Here is a 22,159-nt window from a genome sequence, read left to right as displayed (position 1 = left end):
CATTCAGGTAGCCAAATGGTTTATGTCCCTAATTTGTACGTGGATTTCAATGTGGTTTTTGGGTCTGGGTTTTATGAGTTGGCTTGCAGTGGTTGTTAATGTCTTCCTTTAACTGAAGCGCTGATGGTTAAAAAAAGATAAAAGATAAATGCAATATCACAAGTTCAGTATTAGGCAGAGAAATGTCACAAAGGACCCAGCCTGCACCATGCCTGCTCAAGGCTACAGAGATGTCTGTTTGATTTAAGGCATATGAAGAGAGTCCTTTAATTGAAGATTCCCTTTGGAACAAGCTTCAGTGTTGTCTGGTTAAAATACTCTGAGGGTTTATTTAATCTTCAAAACAGCCAGGACAAAAAAAAGGGGGGGTCTCTTACTCTGCCACTAAAGCCTCTTTTGTTCTACTCTATAATTCAGATTTATTAATCTCCTAGCCCATTCAATGAATGACTGGGCTAACCACTGCCTCCCTGGTCAAGAGTCATGACTTCTGCTAGAAATAGTTTCTTAATTGTTACTTTTAGAAGGGGAGGGAAATATGAGATTTGGTCCCTGTGTAGGGTTCGGCTCTTGCACAGGAACTTTTCAACTCCTTCCAAAGGCAGCCCCACTCCCCACCCCCAAGAAAAAGTTTCCCCAAGATGAGTGACATTCAGAACTCATTGGACTCCCCTGGAAATAGCAAGAATGGTAATATTACCACTCCTTAACTATAAGAATCTGTTTATAGGAGAGGCCTGTTATTATATCTTGTGATGGTGCTACTAGTTCTGCTGTTTCTATACTAAAGATACTGGCAGACCAGACATTTCTTATATTTGATACTTTATAGAACATTTTTAACACGTTGCTGGACATTAGCAATCAACTAGCTTTTTTACAACCCAAGAATAGCTCAGTTGACTCATTTAGAGCCTTGTAAGGTAGAAGTTATCCTGATAAAAAGAAATTGGTAATCAGGCAGCCAACTCAGATTTCCTTGAAAAATTATCCTTTCAATAGTTACATTCCATTTTGGCATTCTTCATGCCTAGTTAGAGATAAGTTGAATCAGCTGTTAAAGAAACCCATAGATAGTATTGATTTGAAATTGTGATGGTCCTATCTAGCCCTCCAAGAATGAAGAGATTTTTAATCTCTTTTTATTTTACAGAAATGTCTAGTGTCATCTAGGCTAAGAAAAAGAGGGTTTTTATCATGGGAAGTACACGGTTCGGGTTTTTTTTAAGCAGAAAGGAATACTCCCCCTGCACCCAATTAACACCCCATCATCAGATTGCTTGAGTTAGATCAGAGCTTAAGAAATTGCTTAGACTTACATTAAGTCAAGAGAGAAGAAATTGGGACTAGACAATTAAGAATTAATGTTGTATCAATCATACAAACAGCTACCTCTTGTGGAACAGCAGAATATTATTATGAAATTCAACAGAATTAAAAAGGTACTTTTAAATATTCAGCAAAAGCAAAAAGGCAGGATGCTCCCCCGTATCCTCCCCAAAATGCAATTTGTAGAGACTAAGCCCTCAGACCTCAGTTTTAATTTTTTCCCCTACGCAGTCTGTTAGGCAACAAGGGAAAACAGGTTATCTAGGTAAGGAGAGTTTTCCAGGAAACGTTTTTGGGTCAAAAAAGATGTCAACCTCTTTGTACTCTTTCTCTTTCTGAGCAAAAGAAATCTCTTGGCCCAGAATATGTTTTATTCCCCCAGTTGTTCCAACTTCTGACACCCCCAAGTCAGGTGAGAAGAGCAGCGGCGAAGCTCCCAGGGGCTGGGGGATGCGACGCACTGGGCACACAAATTTCGGTCACGTGGGGGGGGTGCAAAATCCCCCCAGCCCCTCCCCCTTTTCCCCACCCCCCCTGCGGCATCCCCCCCACACACTTACTTTAGAAAACCGAGCAGGCTGGAGAACAGGCCTTCCTGTTCTGGGGGGAACTACATTTCCCAGGGTCTCCTGTGTCCCGCCCCCGCACCCCCTGGGAGCTTCGCCGCTGGGCCTGAGAGTTGGTGACTGACCCAAGATCATTCAGCAAGCTTCCACAGCATGAGTGGGAATTTGAACGTAGTTTTCCCAGATCCTAGTCTGGCACTTTAACTACTACACCATGCTGGTATATACAAATATAGCCAGCTAAGTCATATTTTGAGACTTATTTTGCCAGCCTTGCCAAGAGGAGGAGAACTTTTTTATACAAAATACTGGGAGCCCTTATAACTTTTGGGCCCGTACAACTTGGAAAAAGTCATGTGATTTGTTGTTATATGGTGTTTCGGTTGGATTTGTATAGTGGGGGTAGTGATTATCTTTATCTGGAAGCTGTTGGAGGCACTTAGAAATCATGCATTTTGTGATCTGGTAAAGTCAATGTTTCCTTAAATGATAAATGCCCCATCTAACCACATGACAATGCTGTCAAATGAAAGTTTTACTCTGTGAAAATATTATGGGGAAGTCCTTACAAAAAATTAAAAGGAGAATTGGATTTTTGGATCTATGTCTAGAGGCTTTGAAAGATCTAATCAGTTGGATACTCCATTTGTTCCACTCTATGTTCTCTTTCATTTATTTTTTGTGGATCTATCATTCTATTGTTCATTTATATTTACCATTGGTTGAGAGGTAGTTTTTTGTGTCTTAATGGATAACTTGTTTTGTATTCTGTGGAGGTCATTGAGGAATACCACATTCCCTCCATTAATCCTTTTTGAAGTACTGAAGGTTTGTTTGTTTTTAATTGATAGACAGAATATAAAGGTCATTCTGACACATGCTTATTCCCTGCTATTTTTTGGCAGAACTGGTCTTTCCCTCGGGACTTGCATGAGACAGGAAGACTGATTCTACCCTCTACCATAGCTATCGGAGAGCTTGTGCCTCAAAGCTAAAGCAGCACTCTATCAGAGGCAAGCAGGGCAGAGCAGCCTTGCTTGATCCAGCCAATGGGGTATGACCTTGTTTGCTGCAATAACTGTATGTTGTAAATTGGAAGCAGGGAAGGAGCTCTGGTTGCACTGTTGGGTTTGAAGGTGCATATGACACCTTTGCCAAACATTTATGTTTAACCTCTCCCCAAATGTTATGGACTTATTTTCTATTTTCAATGTTAGCATGGCCTTCATCCCCTGCCTTATGAAATATTGGATTTTCATATTAGTCCTTACACTGTGTGCTACAAAATGCCAGTTTCCATGTTTGTATGTGTAGGTAGCAGAGTGTCCACCATAAAAACAGGCCACAGGCAAAAGGTCTGTTTGCAAAATTAAATCACTGAATGAGTTACTCCAGGCAATAGACTCTGGAAGCCTGATTGACCATGGGCATATCTTAATTACCACACCCCGCTAAAGATGTTGTGACTCAATGGATCCCAGAGAACTTCCAGATACTGAATGCTATATTTAATCTGCTTTTGAGAAACCATTTCCTCAACAATTGCTTCTTCCTCAACCTCTAGATACGATCTCCCTAACAATCAATCTCTTCCTGATTCATTCAAGCCTCAGCCAAATTTGAATACTCTAGGCAGAGACTTTAGGAAGTATCTCTGCATAAACCATTCAAGGTTTCACTGGTATAATCTAGGACCAATTGACCCCATTGTCCCAGGAAGTGGAGACAATAGGTAGAGCTGCTAATTAGCTCAACCGTGCAAGTCCAGCAAGGAAACCCCAAGCAGTTGCAGAGAAATGAAACCTAAGATTGAATTTCCCACCTTACCTGCGCAAAGGGGTATAGAAATACTGCACACCAGAGCCTCAGTGCTCAATACTGGCCTGAACCTCTCTTGCTCACGTCGGTTTGAGACACAATATATCGTCCTTCGCTTGCGTCCCTATGCTGGCATAGAGACCCTTGCCTTCTTCTGGAACTTCTCTGCAGAATTTAGGTAACGTATAAGTCCCCTGCTTCCCTCCTACTTTATCATCCAAAACCTATCTTTTCCTCCCTGTTTATATACTTAGGAACTGTGTGTATGAGCCTTAACGTCTTACTGTATGATTGCGTGCAACCAAAATTTATATAAAAATATTTAAACTACAATTTGGTCTCTTTGTGCATTCTCTGTAGAATGTTTCAAAAGCCAATTCTGGTATAGTTGTCTAAAAGATCCCACCTGGCCTGCCTCTCGCACTGCCAATAGTCCCCATTGCTACTTCAGAAACAGAAGCTAGGTAACAGACTCTTGGGGGGAAAGAGCAGTATTTGCTGTAAAGACAAGACTCATATATCCCCTAATGTCTTTTGGTGCATGGGGTAGGTGGGCAGAGACTTCATGAGCAACTCATGTAAAAAAGCTTCAATGAATTTTGTTTATCCATCCATTTACCTCATGAATTGTATTGTTGTCCCCATGAATTGGGAGTTTTAATCAAATGTCTATGTTTTTAAGCCAACAGGAGGGCAATGGGCAGAGCATCCAAAGCACAAGCTCCAGCGGGCCATGGCAGGAAGGAAGATCGCTACACACCTCGTTTACATTATCATTGTTTTTCAGCTGTAATTTCATCAGCTAACTTCCCCAACTGGAAGCAAACATGAATCTGGAACATCAAGCTGATGTCTCAGCCCATTAGACCAATGACTCAACCATTAAGATTGAAGTCTTCCTCTTGTATTTCCCCTGGGAAAGGCAGGACTCTTTGTCCTGGGAAATTAAGGATCACTCTGCAAAACCTGGGGGTCCATTTTTCTCCATAAGAAGCCCCCTCTCCCAGTAGCCTGTGTTCAGTATCTCTGAACACCTCTCTGTGATATTGTTTCACCATGTGTTGTTCTTCCAGAGCTAAGTATGGGTCACTCAGTTCTGTTCATCAAACTATTCCGCTTCAAGATCAGGTGACTATAACTCTTATTCCTCAATTTTCTCATCTATTCCAGACCAATCCTCTCACAACTGCTTAGGACTGTGTTTGTGTTCTGCTTAGGACTGTGTTTGTGTTCTGCTGCAAAAAAATTATTGTGTGCTTGTATATCCCTATTATCCCTTAACAAAAATTATTAAACTTTATTTGCTGTCCTGCAAATTTCTTGCAAAAGCTAACTCTTGTATACATAGGCAATCAACATCTCGAGCTCCCCAACCTCTAGTTAAGCCAAGACTCTGCTCTTGCTAATTTTCCACTCTAAAAAGGAGACACCCCCACCACTTTGGGTAACAGTGTGACCCAAATATTGTATTTATAATTGTGTATTTATTATTAAGCATGTGAGTAGAGGTTGCATTTAAACATGTGAGTTGGAAAGAAGAAAATATAGACATAAGTTTAATGTTACATTGAGTTTATTGATCTTTATTGAAAGAAATTGTGAAATACAGGCTGCCATTCAGCTGTGTGGCAGAATGGCTCCCCCCCATCTTTTACCCTCCCCCTCTTCCCTCAAGTATCATAGATTTAGGTGCAGATTTTTGGTGAGTACTGACCTCTGAAACTCAGCCAGCTAGAAGGTAAGTGAGGGGAAGAGGAAGCAAAGTGGGGATTCCCCTCAGTTCTTAAAAAATGGCAGTAGGATCAAATTGGCCCCAAAAATGCCAGAAAAAACGGCATTATTTGGATCTCCACTTTTTGGCTCCCTTAAATTGCTGTCATTTGTGTTTGGGTGGGGTGGGATGGGGTGGGGATGTTAGCAAAACCTGAAAAATACCTATAAGTATTTTTCAGGGGGTGGGACTTGGTTTAGCTTTGCTGAATGCACATTTTTAGCTGGAAACTTCTGCACTGCTTGTGTAAAATGAATCTTTATTAACTTCCTGGGGAATGACATGTTTTTTAATCCTATTGAATGGCTGTGAGTTTTAGAAAAAGAATTGGATGCTCTGGAAGAGAAGCTGGGGCCTGTCAGAGCTTAATGGTTTCTTACCGCTAGCTAACAAAAATAATTCTATCCATGAAATTGAAGCTGAACAGCAATATACTGTGTAATCCTTCATAATACTAACTCATAAACAAAGGCTTAAGGGATTTATAAAAGCAATGATACTGTAAATTATTACATAGGGTCCATTACATTAGGTCAGTTATGAGCAACCTGAGCTGCTGATTCAACTGGAACGATCATAGTGTTCATCTGTGCATGCTGGTAAATGATGTGTCCTAATTTGGCTGAAACACTGAAGGAATAACTAATGCAGAAACAGGAACCTTAGAGCTGCTCGAAATGTGCAGTTGGCTGAACAATGGTGACAATTCCCTTGGGCAGCTCCTTTGACAATTGCATATGGAGATCACAGCCAGGAATGCCAGAATTCATACTCAACACTGCTGGCAGCACTCACCCATCCACTAGACGAGAGCTGAATTTACACAGTATCCATGGAGACAGTTTCCCTCTATGTTCTGTAATCTAAACAGGAGTTGTGCAGGCAAAAGACACACAAACACACTCATACATATATGGTGGTCCCCTGAGTAGGCAAATTAGCATGTCCAAGCAGAACCCCATGATCTAGATCTATTTGAGAATGGAGAGGCTTTTGTTCACTTCTCGAGGTGTGTATACATTGCCTTTTTGAGGCCTGGGTTCTCTGTGCCCGCTGAATCAACAGGGCTTCTTTGTGCAGCCCTCAGCTGCCAAACTTTTGCATTGGTGCTATTTGGCTATTATTTAAATCATGGCATCAACCATATATGGGTTGACTGAGCAGAATTTGAAGCTAAATAAAAGAATTGGCCTCTGCTTCTCACTCACCTTGGCTGCTTGATGGCTGTTCACATACATACAAAGGAATTGACAACAGAAGCTAGACTGCGATCCTGTCTCCTGGTTCCTGGTACTCATGACCACCACTAAAGTTCATACAATCTCAGCTTGCTTGTCTTGCCCTCATCTGGTAGATTTCAGCACCAAAATTTCAGGATATCATCTAGAGACTGTCCTGATGGGAACCCCCAAGTTTGGTGCAGTTTTGTTTAGGGAGTCCAAAGTTAGGGACCCTCAAAAGGGTAGTCCCCATCTCCTTAGCAAAGAAGGGCTGCTGCCATGACTTCCAGGTAGTTGCTGGACATTAATTTAAGAACAGCTGTGGTGAGCAGTCATGGGTGAGGGGTGCAGAAAGGTGAAGACACTGGACCCTGAAGAGCAAGAATTGAACAGGCAGTTTTGTGAGTGTACACTGATGTGGGGAACTTGGGCAGCCAGACTCAGAAGGTAAAGGATCTATCCTGTGTGAGACCTGTCTGTAAATTACACCCCACATAAACAATTGGAGCATTATCTGGCTTCTTCAGTGTGCACTTCCCACTCTCTCCACAGCTTGTTGAAACCAGGGATGTAGGTAAGAGGAACGTTCTCGGGCTCAAACCCCGCCATTGCATGTCCAAAGCTCCGCCCCCCCGTTTGTGGGTTTTTGCATTTTAAAGTGGTTTTTTGTTTTTGGCCTGCAGAGGATGCAATTTTTAGGCTAACAGCACCAAAATTTCAGGCTATCGTCAGGTGACACTCCTGATGACACCAGCCAAGTTTGGTGAAGTTTTGTTCAGGGGGTCCAAAGTTATGGACCCCCAAAAGGGGTGCCCCCATACCCCATTGTTTCCAATGGGAGCTAATAGTAGATGGGGCTACCCTTTTGAGGGTCCATATCCTAAATCAAGCTTCACTAAACCTAGGTGGTATCATCAGGATAGTCTGCTGCTGACTACGGACTCCCTAAGGGTGTGTCTCCATCCCCCATTGTTTCCAATGGGAGCTAATAGGAGATGGGGCTACACCTTTAAGAGTCCATAACTTTTGGACCCCCTGAAACAAACTTCACCAAACCTGGGTGGTATCATCAGGAGAGTCTCCTAAAAATACCCTGAAAGTTTGGTGCTGCTAGCTTAACAATTGTACCCCTGACAGCAGGCACTCCCCCAAATTTCCCCAGATTCTCTTTTTAAATCCACCCCCTTTGGCATGGATTTAAAGTGAGAATCTGAGGTCCCCAGTTCAAATGTTGAAAGTGATGCTATTTCATGGTGGGGGAGAATCCACCCCAAATCACCATCACTTTCAATGTTATGTTTATTGGGGACCCCAGACTCTCCCTTTAAAATGGATTTAAAAGGAGAATCTGGGCTGCCTAATTTAAACACCGTTGAAAGTGATGCTGTTTGGGGGAGGATTCCAGCATCACAGCAGCCACCCATAGTTTGGGGGGGGGGGTTGCGCAAACCTCAGATTTTGCACTGGGCTCCATTTTCCCTAGCTACCCCTCTGCCTGGAGGGGAGAGAGAAGGGACTGCTGGCTGCCAGCTGGGGAGCCCAGCCGGTAGGGGGGGCAAGTCACAGGAGTCTGCCATCCTTTGCCTTGGAAAAATGCTTTTTATAAGCACTTAGGCTAAGGGTGGGGCTTGGGGAGGCATGGCCACACCCCCAGGGGTGGGTGGGGGGTAGCCTCACCCCCGAACCCCCCCTATAATATATACCTATGTCACTGGTTGAAACCCTTGGCTTTAGTGAGTACAGGGTCCAAACAAGGCTCACTGGATACACCTGTCAATCTCATTTTAGCCCCATGTTCTAATTGCTACATTACTCTGGCTCTGATACTGAACAGCAACGTAATACTTCAAGTTGAAATTGACAGTGGAAATACACAGCAACATCCCAATGCTTCCATGATAGCTCTTTTGTTAGACAGACAAGCTATTGGAAGAAAAATACACATGGGGGGTTTTTTTGGCCTTTTGAGGTTTGTTACTAAAATTTACAGCCACTAGGAGGCGCAACATCTTTAACAGTTCCACAAACAAAATATGCCCAGAAAGCAAAATATTTTCAAAACTTTTTGGATATCCATATTGTAGAACAAAAATTCAGGCTTTAACTATTATAACTCAGTTTTATGTGAGGTTCCAGAACATGAACTGAATAAATGGTAGTGATTTTTATTTATCTTGGACATTTGCAGTCCTAGGCATACTTCCTTGAGTGAAAGTCAATTTAGTAGGACTTGTATGCATAGGCCCTACACTGTCCCATTTTTATCACTTTGCCAACTCACAGCACAATCCTGTATAGACTTATATGCCAAATCAAAACCTATAATTTTAATTGGCTTTGACTTGCATAACTCAAGGAACAACTATGGAAGTCTGCTTTAATGGGGCTTAATCCCAGGAATGCATCCTAAGGATTGCCACCTCAGTCAAATGAATCAACATGAGCTAGGCCAGGGGTAGGGAACCTGCGACTCTCCAGATGTTCAGGAACTACAATTCCCATCAGCCCCTTTCAGCATGGCCAATTGGCCATGCTGGCAGGGGCTGATGGGAATTGTAGTTCCTGAACATCTGGAGAGCCGCAGGTTCCCTACCCCAGAGCTAGGCAGAATAAAACTGGCTTTTTTTGGAAGAACCTAAGTGCTTGGGGTGTTCATGGCCTCTCCCTTGCTGTTTTAAAAGCAGGTTGGCATGGTGAGCCCCTTCTAGCAGCTACCTTTGATTTGCCAACTTTCTCATTGTCTAGACTCAGCTGATCTGGTCATGCTTGCTGATCCATGCTTCTGTAGCCACATGGTTGGGTTCCTGCAATGTGCTAGACATGAGGCTGTCCTCAAAGACAGAAGATGAATCCAAGAACAGAAGAAGAGCTCTGCTGGATCAGACCAGTGGTTCATCTAGTCCAGCATTCTGTCTTACACTGTGCTAACCAGTTCCTTTGCAGGTCCAAGAACTGGGCATAGAGGCTGACGCCTTCCCCTGATGTTGCCATCTGGCACTAGGATTCAGAAGTTTACTGCCTTTGAATGATAGATTGATCATGTCAGATCTTGGAAGCTAAGCAAGTTTGGTATTTGGGAGGGACTCCATAAGGAAGACTCTGCAGCAGAGACAATGGCAAACCACCTCTGTTTCTCACTTGCCTTGAAAGCCCCTTGCTGGGATATCCATAAATCAACTGTGACTTAACACCTCTCTCTCTCTCTCTCTCTCTCTCTCTCTCTCTCTCTCTCTCTCTCACACACACACACACACACACACACACAGTAGCCACTGATAGACCTATCCTCCATGAATCTGTCTCCCCTATAAAGCTGTCCACACCTGTGGCGATCACTATTTTCCCTGACAGTGAATTCCACATTTTAATCACTTACTGTGTGAAGAAGTATTTCCTTTTGTCCATCCTGAATATACTGCAATTAGCTTAATGGTTGCCCTCAAATTCTTGTATTTTGAGAGAGGAAGAAAAAAAAACTCTTTGTCAACTCTCTCCACTCCATGTGTAATTTTGTATACCTCTATCATGTACCCCCTTAGTTGTCTCTTAGTTGTCCCTTTCCTGAACTGAAGTCCCAGACTCTTCGGCCTTTCCTCACAGGGATGGTGCTGTAAACCCTCTAATCATCTGGGTTATCCTCTGAGAGGGGGCTAGTTATAGGAAGAAATGGACCCTCAGGTTATACAAATAGACTTCCCAAGATAGGTTATACAAAAGACTTCCCAAGACAAAGGGAAGTCTTACCTTTCCAGGAGAAAAGAAGAGAAAAATGTAAATTTAAGCATTGGGAAGTTACTTGAATTGTTTGCGCACTTGGTTTAAAGGGCTACGCTCAGGAGTGCCTGAAAGTTGGTATGAAGCTGATTTAATCGCAGCTGTAAGACAAATGGCAATACAAATAAGGTGATCTTGGAATGAGTTACAGTAGTAGAAATTAGAAAAATGCACTGGCGTAATGCCCATTGGGCAAGGTGGGCAGCTGCCCAGGGCATCACCTTGTGGGGGGCATCAAAATGCTGGGTTCGTTTTTGGGTATTTTTAGTGTTTTTCCATTTTTGGCCTGCAAGGGGCGCAGTTTTTAGGCTAGCGGCACCAAATTTTCAGCGTATCATCAAGAGACTGTCCTTATGCGACCCCCCAAGTTTGGTGAGGTTTGGTTCAGGGAGTCCAAAGTTATGGACTCCCAAAGGGGGTGCCCCTATCCCCAGATAGACCAGGATGGGATATGAGAACTGGCTTTCCCAGCCGAAGGCACTGTTTTACCTTTAAACCCTTTAGCAAGGGGTGAGGTAGGTATTTTGCAAGGGTGATTCAGGTGAAGGCAAATCCAGAGAGGTTTTTATGTCCTTGTGGGTAACACTGAGCCAATGCAGAGAATGGGACCTCATCTTGACACTGCACTTCCGAAGAGTGGCAGGATGGGTAGAGACAGGGCTCCCCATCCAGTCTGGTAACAATTGGTTACATATATGGGATAGTAGATCAGCAGTCTTACATTGGAGTTTCCTAAGAACTCTTGGGTGTATGGCATCAGGACCTGGAGAATTATCAGTTTTTAATTTCTCCAACAGATCTAGGAGTTCATCTCTCATTATCTCAGTTTGACTCAGCCATTATTTTAAGGTAGTCTGAAGGCCTGAGTCAAACTGAACTCTCTGCCTTCCCATGCCACCTGGAAGCCCTCTGGACGCAGCACAGTGGTGTGGCCACGGTGCCATCCCTGGCCACTGGAACCCTATGGACTGAGCTGTTAGTGGAAGGGAAAGAAGTGCAGATTTTCCAGGATTTACCTGCTACTTTGGAAAGAAAAAGAAGGGAGTTAAATTTTTTACAACAAATTCTACAAAGGAATTAAATAAAATATTGTTGGAAAGTTCTCTTTGCTATAGAATGTGTACTACTCAAGGACTAAATAGTAGTAGTAGTAGCAGTAGCAGTAGCAGTAGTAGAACAAACTAAGCATCTTGCAGAAGAATTATTAATTGAGAACATGCCTGAAGAATTTGAAAAAGAATTCCAACAGAAGCGCTCCTCCTAGTTCAAAAGAAAATTCACAAAAACAAGAAGAAAAAAGGAGCACCAGATAACAAACAGGATAGGCTAAAGCAGGCTACAGCACTAGAATAAAATGGATACAATGAGGATTGTATTGATTAACAGTAATGGTTTAATCTTCCAAGTGAACTAAAACTGTATGCCAGTGTGGCTGGGGGCAAGCTAGGGGCATTCTCAGAGATGGAGTCAACTTTAGTCAGTCTCCACTGGGCTTTTGGGATGGAACTGCCCCTGGTGCAGACCTCAGACTTATGCCATCTTGCATTTAGCCCTATGAAAAGCTTTCAGGCAGCTGGGATGGTCCATTTTGTTCTGCCTCCCTGTGCGGCCTGGAAGTCCTCAGGTGACAGAGCTTTGACAGAGCAGTCCCTGGATTGGGCTGTAAATGACATTCTTTTATTGCAAGAAGATGTAGTAAAAAAGATGTAGAATTTTGTTAGAACATACAAGACAGCCAATATCCCCATTATAACAATTTGGGAAACCAGCAAGACACATATAAGAACAACAGCCATTGCTTCAAGAAAAAAAACAAAGAAAAAATGAGCAAACTAAGAAAAGAATGAACAGATTTGAAATGCATGGAGAAGCATAAATACTGCCTTAATAAAGTGATTTGAACTGAGATTAAGCAATTAAGAAACTGATTAGATATGTTGAGGATACAGAGGAAATTAAGATTTTTAAGGCAGAAGCATTGTGAACATGCCAATAAACCTTGATGATACCTGGCACAGTATTTAAGGAAAGAAACTGAAAGACAAACAATGACAGGAATGACAAAAGGAGATTCAATTACTCATGGTAGAAAAAGAAATACAGGAACACTTTGCTCCTTTTCAGAATTATACAAAAAGGATTCAGCAATAGAAGATGGGTTAGAGGAGTACACAAAGGAAATGCATAGAAGAAGTTTACATCTGAACACAGGGACATATTGAATCAAACTATTACAATTCAAGAAATATCACAAGTCACAAAGAAATGGAAAAATATGAAGTGCCAAGTCCAGATGGATTTACAGCAATGTATTATAAGTGCTTTGGAGAAAATTTAACAATACCACTGCAGAAAGTCATGAATGAAATAAGTATTACCCTCATCATGCCAAGACACATATGTAACGTTGATTAATTAACGACTCATCATTTCTGTAAGACAGGGTTGTCTTCTTGCCCCAAAGTTATTTATATTCTACTTGAATGACTTAGTCTCCCATCTAAATGATCTATCGTTCCACCCCCCACCCCCCCAAACTGGCTAGCAAACACATTTCAGCCCTGCTGTACGCTGATGATGCAGTAATTCTTTCAAGGACACCCATAGGCCTTAGAAGAGCCCTAAATAAATGCACACAATATTGTCAGCATGAATATCTAACAATACGTTTCCAAAAAACTAAGATTCTCGCTTTTGGAAATTGCCCCAGATCTAGAAAGTGGCAGTTAGCAGGAAATAAGATCGAACAGGTCTGTAGTTTCAAATATTTAGGGGTGGTACTCCAGGCCTCGGGCTCCAAATCTATCCATCATACCCAAATGGCTAATGCCAGCAAGAGGTCCTCAAATAGCATTCTAAAAATTTTCTACACAAGAGGAGGTTCCTATATTCCAGCAGCGATAAAATTGTTTAAAGCAAAAACAATCCCGCAATTAGTTTATGGATCCTTCCTAGGATCTCCCTCCTCCTCATTTGCTCCGCTAGAAAGAGTACAATCTAAGTTTTCAAGAACCCTGCTACAAGTTCCAAAAAATGTCTCCAATTCATGGATAAGGCTCGAGACAGGGATGTTAAAAATTGAAGCCCTGATCCGTTTACTATCAATCACAAAATGGCTCGGCTGTCTTCATAGTCCTCAAGGTCTTCTCCCCCTGATCCTCCAGGATAATTTTCTGTCCAGCTGGCATCAGTCAGTTCAAACTTCTATACAGCAGATGGGATTCTCAGTAGAAACTCTTATAGCCATAGGAGCTGAAAGGGCCCGTATGCTAGTCAAACAAAAAATATCTGACATAGAGAGACAAACAGATCTACAGAAGTGCCCTAAATTCCTTGCACCGGAACACTTAAGATGGCAAGTTAGTACAGCACCATATCTGTTCTTTTTGGAAAACAACATGAGAAGATCTTTTACATTGGCTAGATTCAACTCTCTCCCCTCATTACTACTAGAGGGAAAATATAAGAAAGTTCCTTATGAAAAAAGGCTTTGCCCCTGCCCCCTCGGCGAAATTGACACTATCGATCATGCATTTTTTAGATGCCCCATGTACGAACAGCCCCGAAAGGAAATTCTTTGTCCTGCTCTGTCTGGCTTAACTGGCCTAAATCACAAAGATTTATTGGATTATACATTGTCGGGCAGAAACCAGAAAATCACACGGGAAATGGCCCGGTTCTGTGCACTTATCTGTAAATATAAAAAGAAATATCCTGTGGCTGAATAATTAAGGGAAGGGAAGATTAGATCAGTTCAAATTTTAGATGACTTGGCTGGAAGTCCTGCCTTTTTGTTAGCCCTTGTAGGCCTTCTTCTTAGCAATATTGTAAGGGTATTTTATACCAATTTTTTTTCACTGCTCCAATCATTGTATTTTTATCTACTGTATTGCAATTTGGGTGTAACGGGATCTCAAACGTAAGTTAATGAAATTTTTTTATATAATTTATTTAATTCCCGTGAACATCCTCTCTGTCAGCAAGATAGACTATGTATTATCTTTGACCTGTGTTTCATTACTGCTGAATTGTGCATTTTTGCTACTGGTATTCTGGTCGTTGACCGTAAATAAAATGATTTGGATTTGGACTCATCATTTCCACAATCTTACAGACCCATTTCACTATTAAATGTGGATTATAAACTTTCTACATCAATAATGGTAGAGAGGCAACATCCTTTCTCAGGGAAAGATGAAAATGTGGTCATGCGTTCTGCAGCAGAAGTTGCAGCAGCACATGACTGCATTGAAAAATAGGGCAGATTCTCTGTAAAGATTAAAGAAGCTTACTTACATGCTGGCTTTGTCAAAACTATTATGCTTTACAATGGTAAACATAGTGATTTGATAAAAGAGCTTATATAGTGCTCCAGACAGCTATATAGCAACACTTTTACTTTCCACAGTTGTACCCACCATTTTGTTTACCTAGGCAGCATGGAGCCCATAAAATGACATGCACAGCTGCAGAAAGCAAAAGTGTGGCTATATAGCCATCCGGAGCACTATACAAGCTCTTTTATCAAACCACTATGTTTACTACTGTAAAGGATAATAGTTTTGACAAAGCTGGTGCATAAGTAAGCTTCTTTAATCATTACAGAGAATCTCAGGCATGGGGGGAGGAAGATGGGGCGGTTTAATCCATATCTCTCATCTTTCCCCAACAAAGGGTATAGGAAAATGGAATAAATTTTAAAAATTGGGTCTTTCTTGGACCATAAAATCAATAGGAAGAAGATTAAAATATTTTTAAAATGTGTAACAAATCAGGATGCATACATCAGGCAGATTACAGGATCTGTTGTAATGCCAAATTCAGTTAAATAACTGGAAATAAATTTGACTGGACAAAATGACACATCATTTAAGGACAACTATAAAATAATGTGGATGAAGATACAAGGAAAAAGGAAAGATATAAATGTTTAAATAAATAAATAAAAATAAAGTGCTTTTGGCAAACAAAGAAGGTTGTACTTTGGTTATATTCATAATTTACAGAACAGACTACTAGGCTATATCTAAGCAGATTTTCATCAACCATCCTATCTTCAGTAGAATGCATATACAGGAAGGTACATGTACTCCATTACAAGTAAAGGCACAAGCACTGGATCATTATTGGCCCATGGAGTGACTTCACATCACGACATTTACTAGGCAGACTATGTTGATGAGATGGTTTGCCATTGACCTCTCCAGTTGTCTACACTTTAGCTCTAGCAAGCTGGATACTTATTTTACCTCCTCTATTATATGACAGTAAATATATCCACAGATGTATCCTTCACTGGAAGCTGCAAGAAATCTTGGCTTCTTGATCTAAATGTCATGCATAAACTGGTCACACTCACCGTGTCAATGTGCACACTTAAAAATGTACAGTCTCCTGGAAGTTTCCACCAGTCTCATCAGGTCTTACCCCTGGGGCATTCAAGGTAATAATAAAGAAGGAACCAGCTGAGAAACAATGGCTTGTGATGAGCCTGAGCCCTGAACACCTAGTTATAGAAATAAAGCAACCCCACGCAGACTGACACTTAATTCCATACCAATAAATCACTCGCTTTCCATATAGCACTTTGCCCTGCTATTTTCTCAAAGCAAATGAACATGCTTCAGAGATCAATTTTTTAAAAAAGACATGATGAACCTGAAAGAGATGTTTTAATAGAGTTAAATAGAGCTGAAGTGAGAAAGCTCCCTGGAAATTTGTTATTATTGGCTCTATGGAAGATAGAAAATGGGTAAGGGTATCCTCCTTGCAGACAGAAAGAAGGAAAGGAAGACTATACAACCAAGCTATTTTGGTAAAGGCCTGATCACACAGTGAGAAAACCAGTCAGGCAGAATCAGAATCATCCAGGTGGAAACCACACAGTAGGATTGCTATTTTAAAGTAACTTGCCTATGCAGCTGGATCCTGTGCATTTTATTCACATTTTTGCTGCAGCCGTGCAATCAATCCTGTACATATTTGCTTGAAGCAGGACCCAGTGAGTTTTGCTGGGTTTACTTTCCAGCAAGTATGCAAAGGTTAGGGTGACCCTCCAGTCTTTTTAATATAAAATCTAGTTTGAAAGGACCAGGCCTCTGTGCAGTACAGATATGGCACAGAATACCATACATCTGGCCATATTGGGAAGTAGCACAGGCATGAAGCTGCCCAACATTGTCTGTGGCTCTATCTTATGCACACTTACCTGGGAGTAACAACCCAATACTGATCCTGAGGCAACTGGAAATGGTGCCACTTCCGCACCACCATGCACCTCCAGAGGGTTTCCAGGCAATGTGGGGAGGTAGCTAAAAAAAAAGGGGGGGGGGAAGCATCCTGGCTGCCTGGAAGACCTCCATAGGGCTTATCTGGAGATCAAAGGTCCTTGTCAGGCTAGTGTGAATCTGCCTGATAATGTAATGGAACAAACTCTTCACACCCTGGTCTCAGTGTTTCTGGCCCTAAAGACCAGGTGGAAGCTAACATCAGTCGGCTCCATCCCTGAGAATGCCCTGGCCATCCTGCCCTGTGCCAGCACCCAATTGGATGCCTGTGTTGCTCTGCAGCAGTGCCCACTTCGGGGTTTCACTACCATAGAGCCGTGAGGCACTCGGCTGCTGGTGTCTTGACTCTCTCTATGGACGGGAGTGCTCCTTGCGCTGGTGGAGAGGTCAAACACTTCAGTGCCACCCTCTGCTGCTCCCTATGCCCATTTGCCCCCACCCCATCGAAATTGGGCTGTCTGTCCCACTGAACACAGAGATATTTAATTCTTCTGAGTACATATGTCTATGATTGCACAGCAAGGCTTGGCCTGGAAGCCCTTGGGTTGATCCTTGGTAATGCTGGCACAAGGTTAGGATCATGTATGTTGCCTATTGCCTATAAAATCACATCTACATTTTGCTCCGCAAGTGCAAAGTGTTGTTTCATTTGCTGGAAAATGGCTCTTTCCCCCCTAAGCAATTGTTCCAATTCCTTTCAACATTATTTAAAGCAGTTTCAAAATATCTCAAGCATGATTGGCCCTTTGAATTATTCCCCCCTTCTCCTTTGCAATTATTCATTTCATTCCCCTATTTCCCATTTGCCTCCAATTTCACAGTCTTACACAGTGCAACCCTCCTTCTCAGTGTTGCTTCTTGTTTTCCCCATATGTATATTTCATTCCTTCCCTCTGATCTCTGTCCACATGAACCTGCCACCAAAGTTTATTTGATTACACAGAGGGGGATTACACAATTAGAAGCCAATGCTAAAGATGCCAGCCTAATATGTACAACGAACAACACTATAAAACATGACTACAAAACCAGAGAACAGTGAAATAAAAAACACCATAATGTGTTCAATAAGCAATGCAATATTGTAAAAGCCCCATCCCCAAAGATTTAATACACATTCTTTAATAGCCTGCCTGCCTTGTTGACCTCACTTGTTCATGTCCAAATGTAAACTTATTGGCTAGGCATAATAGGGGTGGAGCTTGTGAATGGAGGCTTATAAAGGCTGTATTTTTCAAGCTGAAGCCTGCCCAGTTTATCCCTTTAAGCATGAGGACTGCACAGGAACACACTGGGTGGACCAGAAGAGTTGGACTTTGCATACCACAAGTATCAAGCAATAACCAGTTGCTTAACTGAATTCAAAGACATTATTCTCCGCTGGTTTCTGTTTTCCATTACACCTATGTGTTTAGTTATACAAATGTATTGTTCTGAATGTTTTGACTTTGAGAAAATTATTGCCTTGCAAGTTCTGTTTCTAATATAGTCCCATATAAATCACTCAAGCAGAGATTATATAGACTCATCACTGAATGCCTTCTCCAGGCCAATTTAGGATTTTTTTTCATAGCCTATCCTGTATTATAGGATTCCATCAGTGACTAGCCTAATCGAATTGTGGCTTTGATTTGCAGGCAGTGCAATACAGAAAATTTCATTTTTAGTTCTGCAAAATGGAAGAGCCACAATAAAAGGGGCTGCGGAGAGCTTTATGGTGACATTAGGTTTTGTAGACAGTGGCCCTTTTTAAAAACCAGGTGTACCTGCCATTACAGAGATCCCAGAGATTACAGAGAGTCTCTTTTCCAGGGCACAGAGTCAGGCTTTCTCATGATTTGGTAATGTTGACCTCTTCCTTCTCTAAGAGCCAAAGTAAATGAGATGCAGGAGAGCAAAGGAAACCTTCCTGATTTGATTTTTGAACATTGTGTTGAAACAGGCCAGAGGCAGTAGTTAACCCCCCCCCTTTTTAAATAAGCAGTTCTTCTGATCAGAAGCATCCCCCCCCCCCCCCCGCCCTGAAGAAAAATGCTGCAAAAAGCATGGGTGGGGAAGATGGAGAAGATTTCCTCCCATTAGCTGCTACTACAATTAAATTCAGAGTCTTTGCCATACCCTTTTGCCTTTAATGGTCTTTTGCCACCAAGTTGGATCAAATGTAGACCCTGGAGTGTTTTCAAAGCAAGAATTTTTCATTTGCCATTGCTGGTGTCTGTGTAGCAACTCTAGTATTCCTTGGTGGTTTCTCATCCAAATAGTAACCAGGGCCAGTTTTGCTGTCTAATGTCTGACAAGGGCTAACCAGGTCAGGTTGCCCTGACTGTTTTGTAAAACAGTGAGACTGACCCCCTGATTTGATCCTAAGAGAGCTGGCAGGCAATTGTGAAGAAAGGCACAAGGTGTCTTTTACTGTAAATAGCCTTGGCAGTTTATCCCCCTGCCCCCCCCCCCCCCCCAAGTATAGCCTGGCTATGCTTACATCCAGATTTATTTATTTACTTCATTTATACTCCAGCCTTTTACCCAGTGGGGACCCAAAGGGCTTATTTGGGTTGCCAACTCTAGATCTGGAAATCCCTGACAATGAGAGTGGAGCCTGGGGAGCAGAGGCGTTCCTCCCATTGGGCAAAGTGGGCATCTGCCCATTGTCGCCACATTGTGGTGGGCAACAATAATGCAGGTTCGTTTGTGGGGGATTTTGTATTTTCATTTTTTCCCGTTTTTGGCCTGTAAGGGGCGCAGATTTTAGGCTAGTAGCACCAAAATTTCACAGATTTTTTGGGAAACTCTCCTGATGATATGACCCTGCTCTTAGCCACTACCCACTGCTGCTCTTGGGGGCCCATAAGCCTTTTGGGGGCCCATAAAATTGGACCCTCAGAAGTAAAGGTCTCTAAGCCTGGATGCTATTACCAGGAGGGCTTCCTGGAGCCACCTTGAAAGTCTGGTGCCTCTATCTTCAAAAATGTGCAGCCTGCCTCAGAAATTCCTCATTGGTTACAATGGAGCAAAGTCACTGCAAAACAAATAATCTTGGGCAAATTTCTTGGGGTTCCTGGAAGGGATGTATTTTTAAAGCTAGTGACACCAAAATTTCAGGGTATCATCTGGTAACTATTCTTATGATGCCAACCAAGTTTGGTGAAGTTAGGTTCAGGAGGACCAAAGTTATGGTCCCTCAAATGGGTAGCCCCCACCTCAGGTTAGCTCCCTTTGAAAACAATGGGGATGGGGGCATTCCATTTGGGCGTCCATAACTTTGCTGCCCCTGAACCAAAGATCACCAAACTTGGGTGGTATCATCAGGGCAGTCTGTGGATGATTCCCTGGAATCATGGTGCTGCTAGCTTTAAAAATGCGCTCCCTGCAGGCCCAAAAACTCCAAAAATACCCCCCCAAAGCCCAAATACCTTGCATTCACATTTGTTCATATTTGGACAGGACATAATTGGACATTTTTTGTCTGAATGTGCCCAAATTTGCCCAGATTCCAGCCAAATATGGTATTTGTTTCATCTGAATCTCCCTCAAAAGTGATGCTGTTTCAGGGCGGGGGGGGGGGGATCCACCCCCAAACAGCATCACTTTCAATTTTGTTTTAACGGGGGACCCCAGATTCTCCCTTTAAGGTGGATTTAAAAGAAGAATCTGAGCTCCCTAGTTTAAACACCATTGAAAGTGATGGTGTTTGGGGGTGGATTCCACTGGAGGTGTTTTGTGGGAGATGATGCTGACATTTGTTTGGTAAATGTTTTGCTCTGGGTGATTTGTGAGAGATTTACATGCTTAATACCAACTTGCACTGGCTTGGAGCTGTTTCTCAGGCTAACAGCCTACCTCATAGGGTTGCTGTGATTAGGAAATTAGGAAAAGAGTTGGTGGGGAGGGAGCCATATATGTTTTGCTGGGAGTGGGAAGTGTTTTGTGAGCTGGTACAAAAAATCATTGTTTGGTCATGGTGGGAGAGGGTGGCCGCCCATACGCTGGGCGGCGGGCGGGGGATGCGCGCCAAACTCAGGTTTTGTCCCGGGACGCCAGTTTGCCTAGGTACGCCCCTGGTTTTAACCTACTCTGAAAGTGTGCATTGAAAGTGATGCTGTTTCCCCCAATTGGGGGGAATGGATACAAAATAATAAAGTGTTTTCATAGCAGTAATAAAACATTTTGAAAGCATTTTGAAAATGTTTTCCAAAAATTATTTCTGCTGTGTGGGGGATACTTATTGCTGTATTCAGATTCGTGACTTGGGGGATGTTCTATAATGTGATGGTGACTTTGAAACGGCCGGGTGGAAAAAATCATTGTTTGGTCACGGTGGGGGAGGGTGGCCGCCCATGGGGCGGCATCAAACTCAGGTTTTGCCCAGGGCTCCAGTTTGCCTAGGTACGCCTCTGCCAGGGAGTGTGGGGTTTCGGTAGAGGAAGGTATAATGCCATAGAGTCTAGTTTTCAAAGCAGTAAATTTTGCAAGGTGAATTGATTAATGACATCTGGGGGATGTAGTACTTTTGGGAGATCTCCAGGCCCCACCTGGAGACTGGCAAGCCTAGTTCATGCTTAGGTCTGCGCTGCAGGTCAGCTTAGAACCGCAGTCACTCAACCTGACCCAAAGCCAAATCACCATCCTACCAACATTCAGTTAGTGTCAGACTAGGATGAGGGAGGCCAGGGTGCAAATTCTCATTGACTGGGTGATCTTGAGCTAACCTCTCTCCTTCTGACATAATTCACAGGCTTGTTGTTGTGAGAATAATATGGGGGAGAGGAAACCATGGGAATAACCTTGTGCTCCTTGGAAGGGGTGGGATAAAAATGTTATACTAGCACAGACCTCATTTCTAAGGCTCAGGATGCTATTACTTGGGCAAGGCTATTATGTTCAAACAACCCTACATTTTTGTGTAGCGGTCATAGGTAAACAAGCTCATGGGATGACCTTTGCCCAGTCTCTTCCTTTCTTGCTCTCTCATCCTACTACGATGTTTGCCAACCTCTAAGTGGTGCCTGGAGATCTCCTGAAATTACTGATCTCAATAGAGATCAGTTCCCCTGGATAAAATTAGTGCTTTAGAAAGTAGAGTCTATGGAATTATGCCCCACAAAGCTCCTTCCACTTTTTAAACCCCGTCCTCCTTAAGGTGAACCCCCACCCCCAAAGTCTCCAGGAATTTACAAACCCCACATCCTCACAGGGTGGTTGTGAGGATTAAATGAAGAAGGAAGAACCACATCTAAGAGTGTATATCCTACCTTGCTAGCCTCACAAGAGCCACCAAGGCAGGTAATGAATTTAAAAATGCACAATAAAACCACATTTTAAAACCACCTCCCTCAGCCTGCTAGAAGTGGTATTTTATTTATTTCGTGCATTTCAAAAATCCCGCCCTGCTCT

The sequence above is a fragment of the Sphaerodactylus townsendi genome, linkage group LG06, assembly GCF_021028975.2.
Source record: "Sphaerodactylus townsendi isolate TG3544 linkage group LG06, MPM_Stown_v2.3, whole genome shotgun sequence".
NCBI lineage: Eukaryota > Metazoa > Chordata > Lepidosauria > Squamata > Sphaerodactylidae > Sphaerodactylus > Sphaerodactylus townsendi.
Note: the sequence above shows the minus strand (reverse complement) of the source record.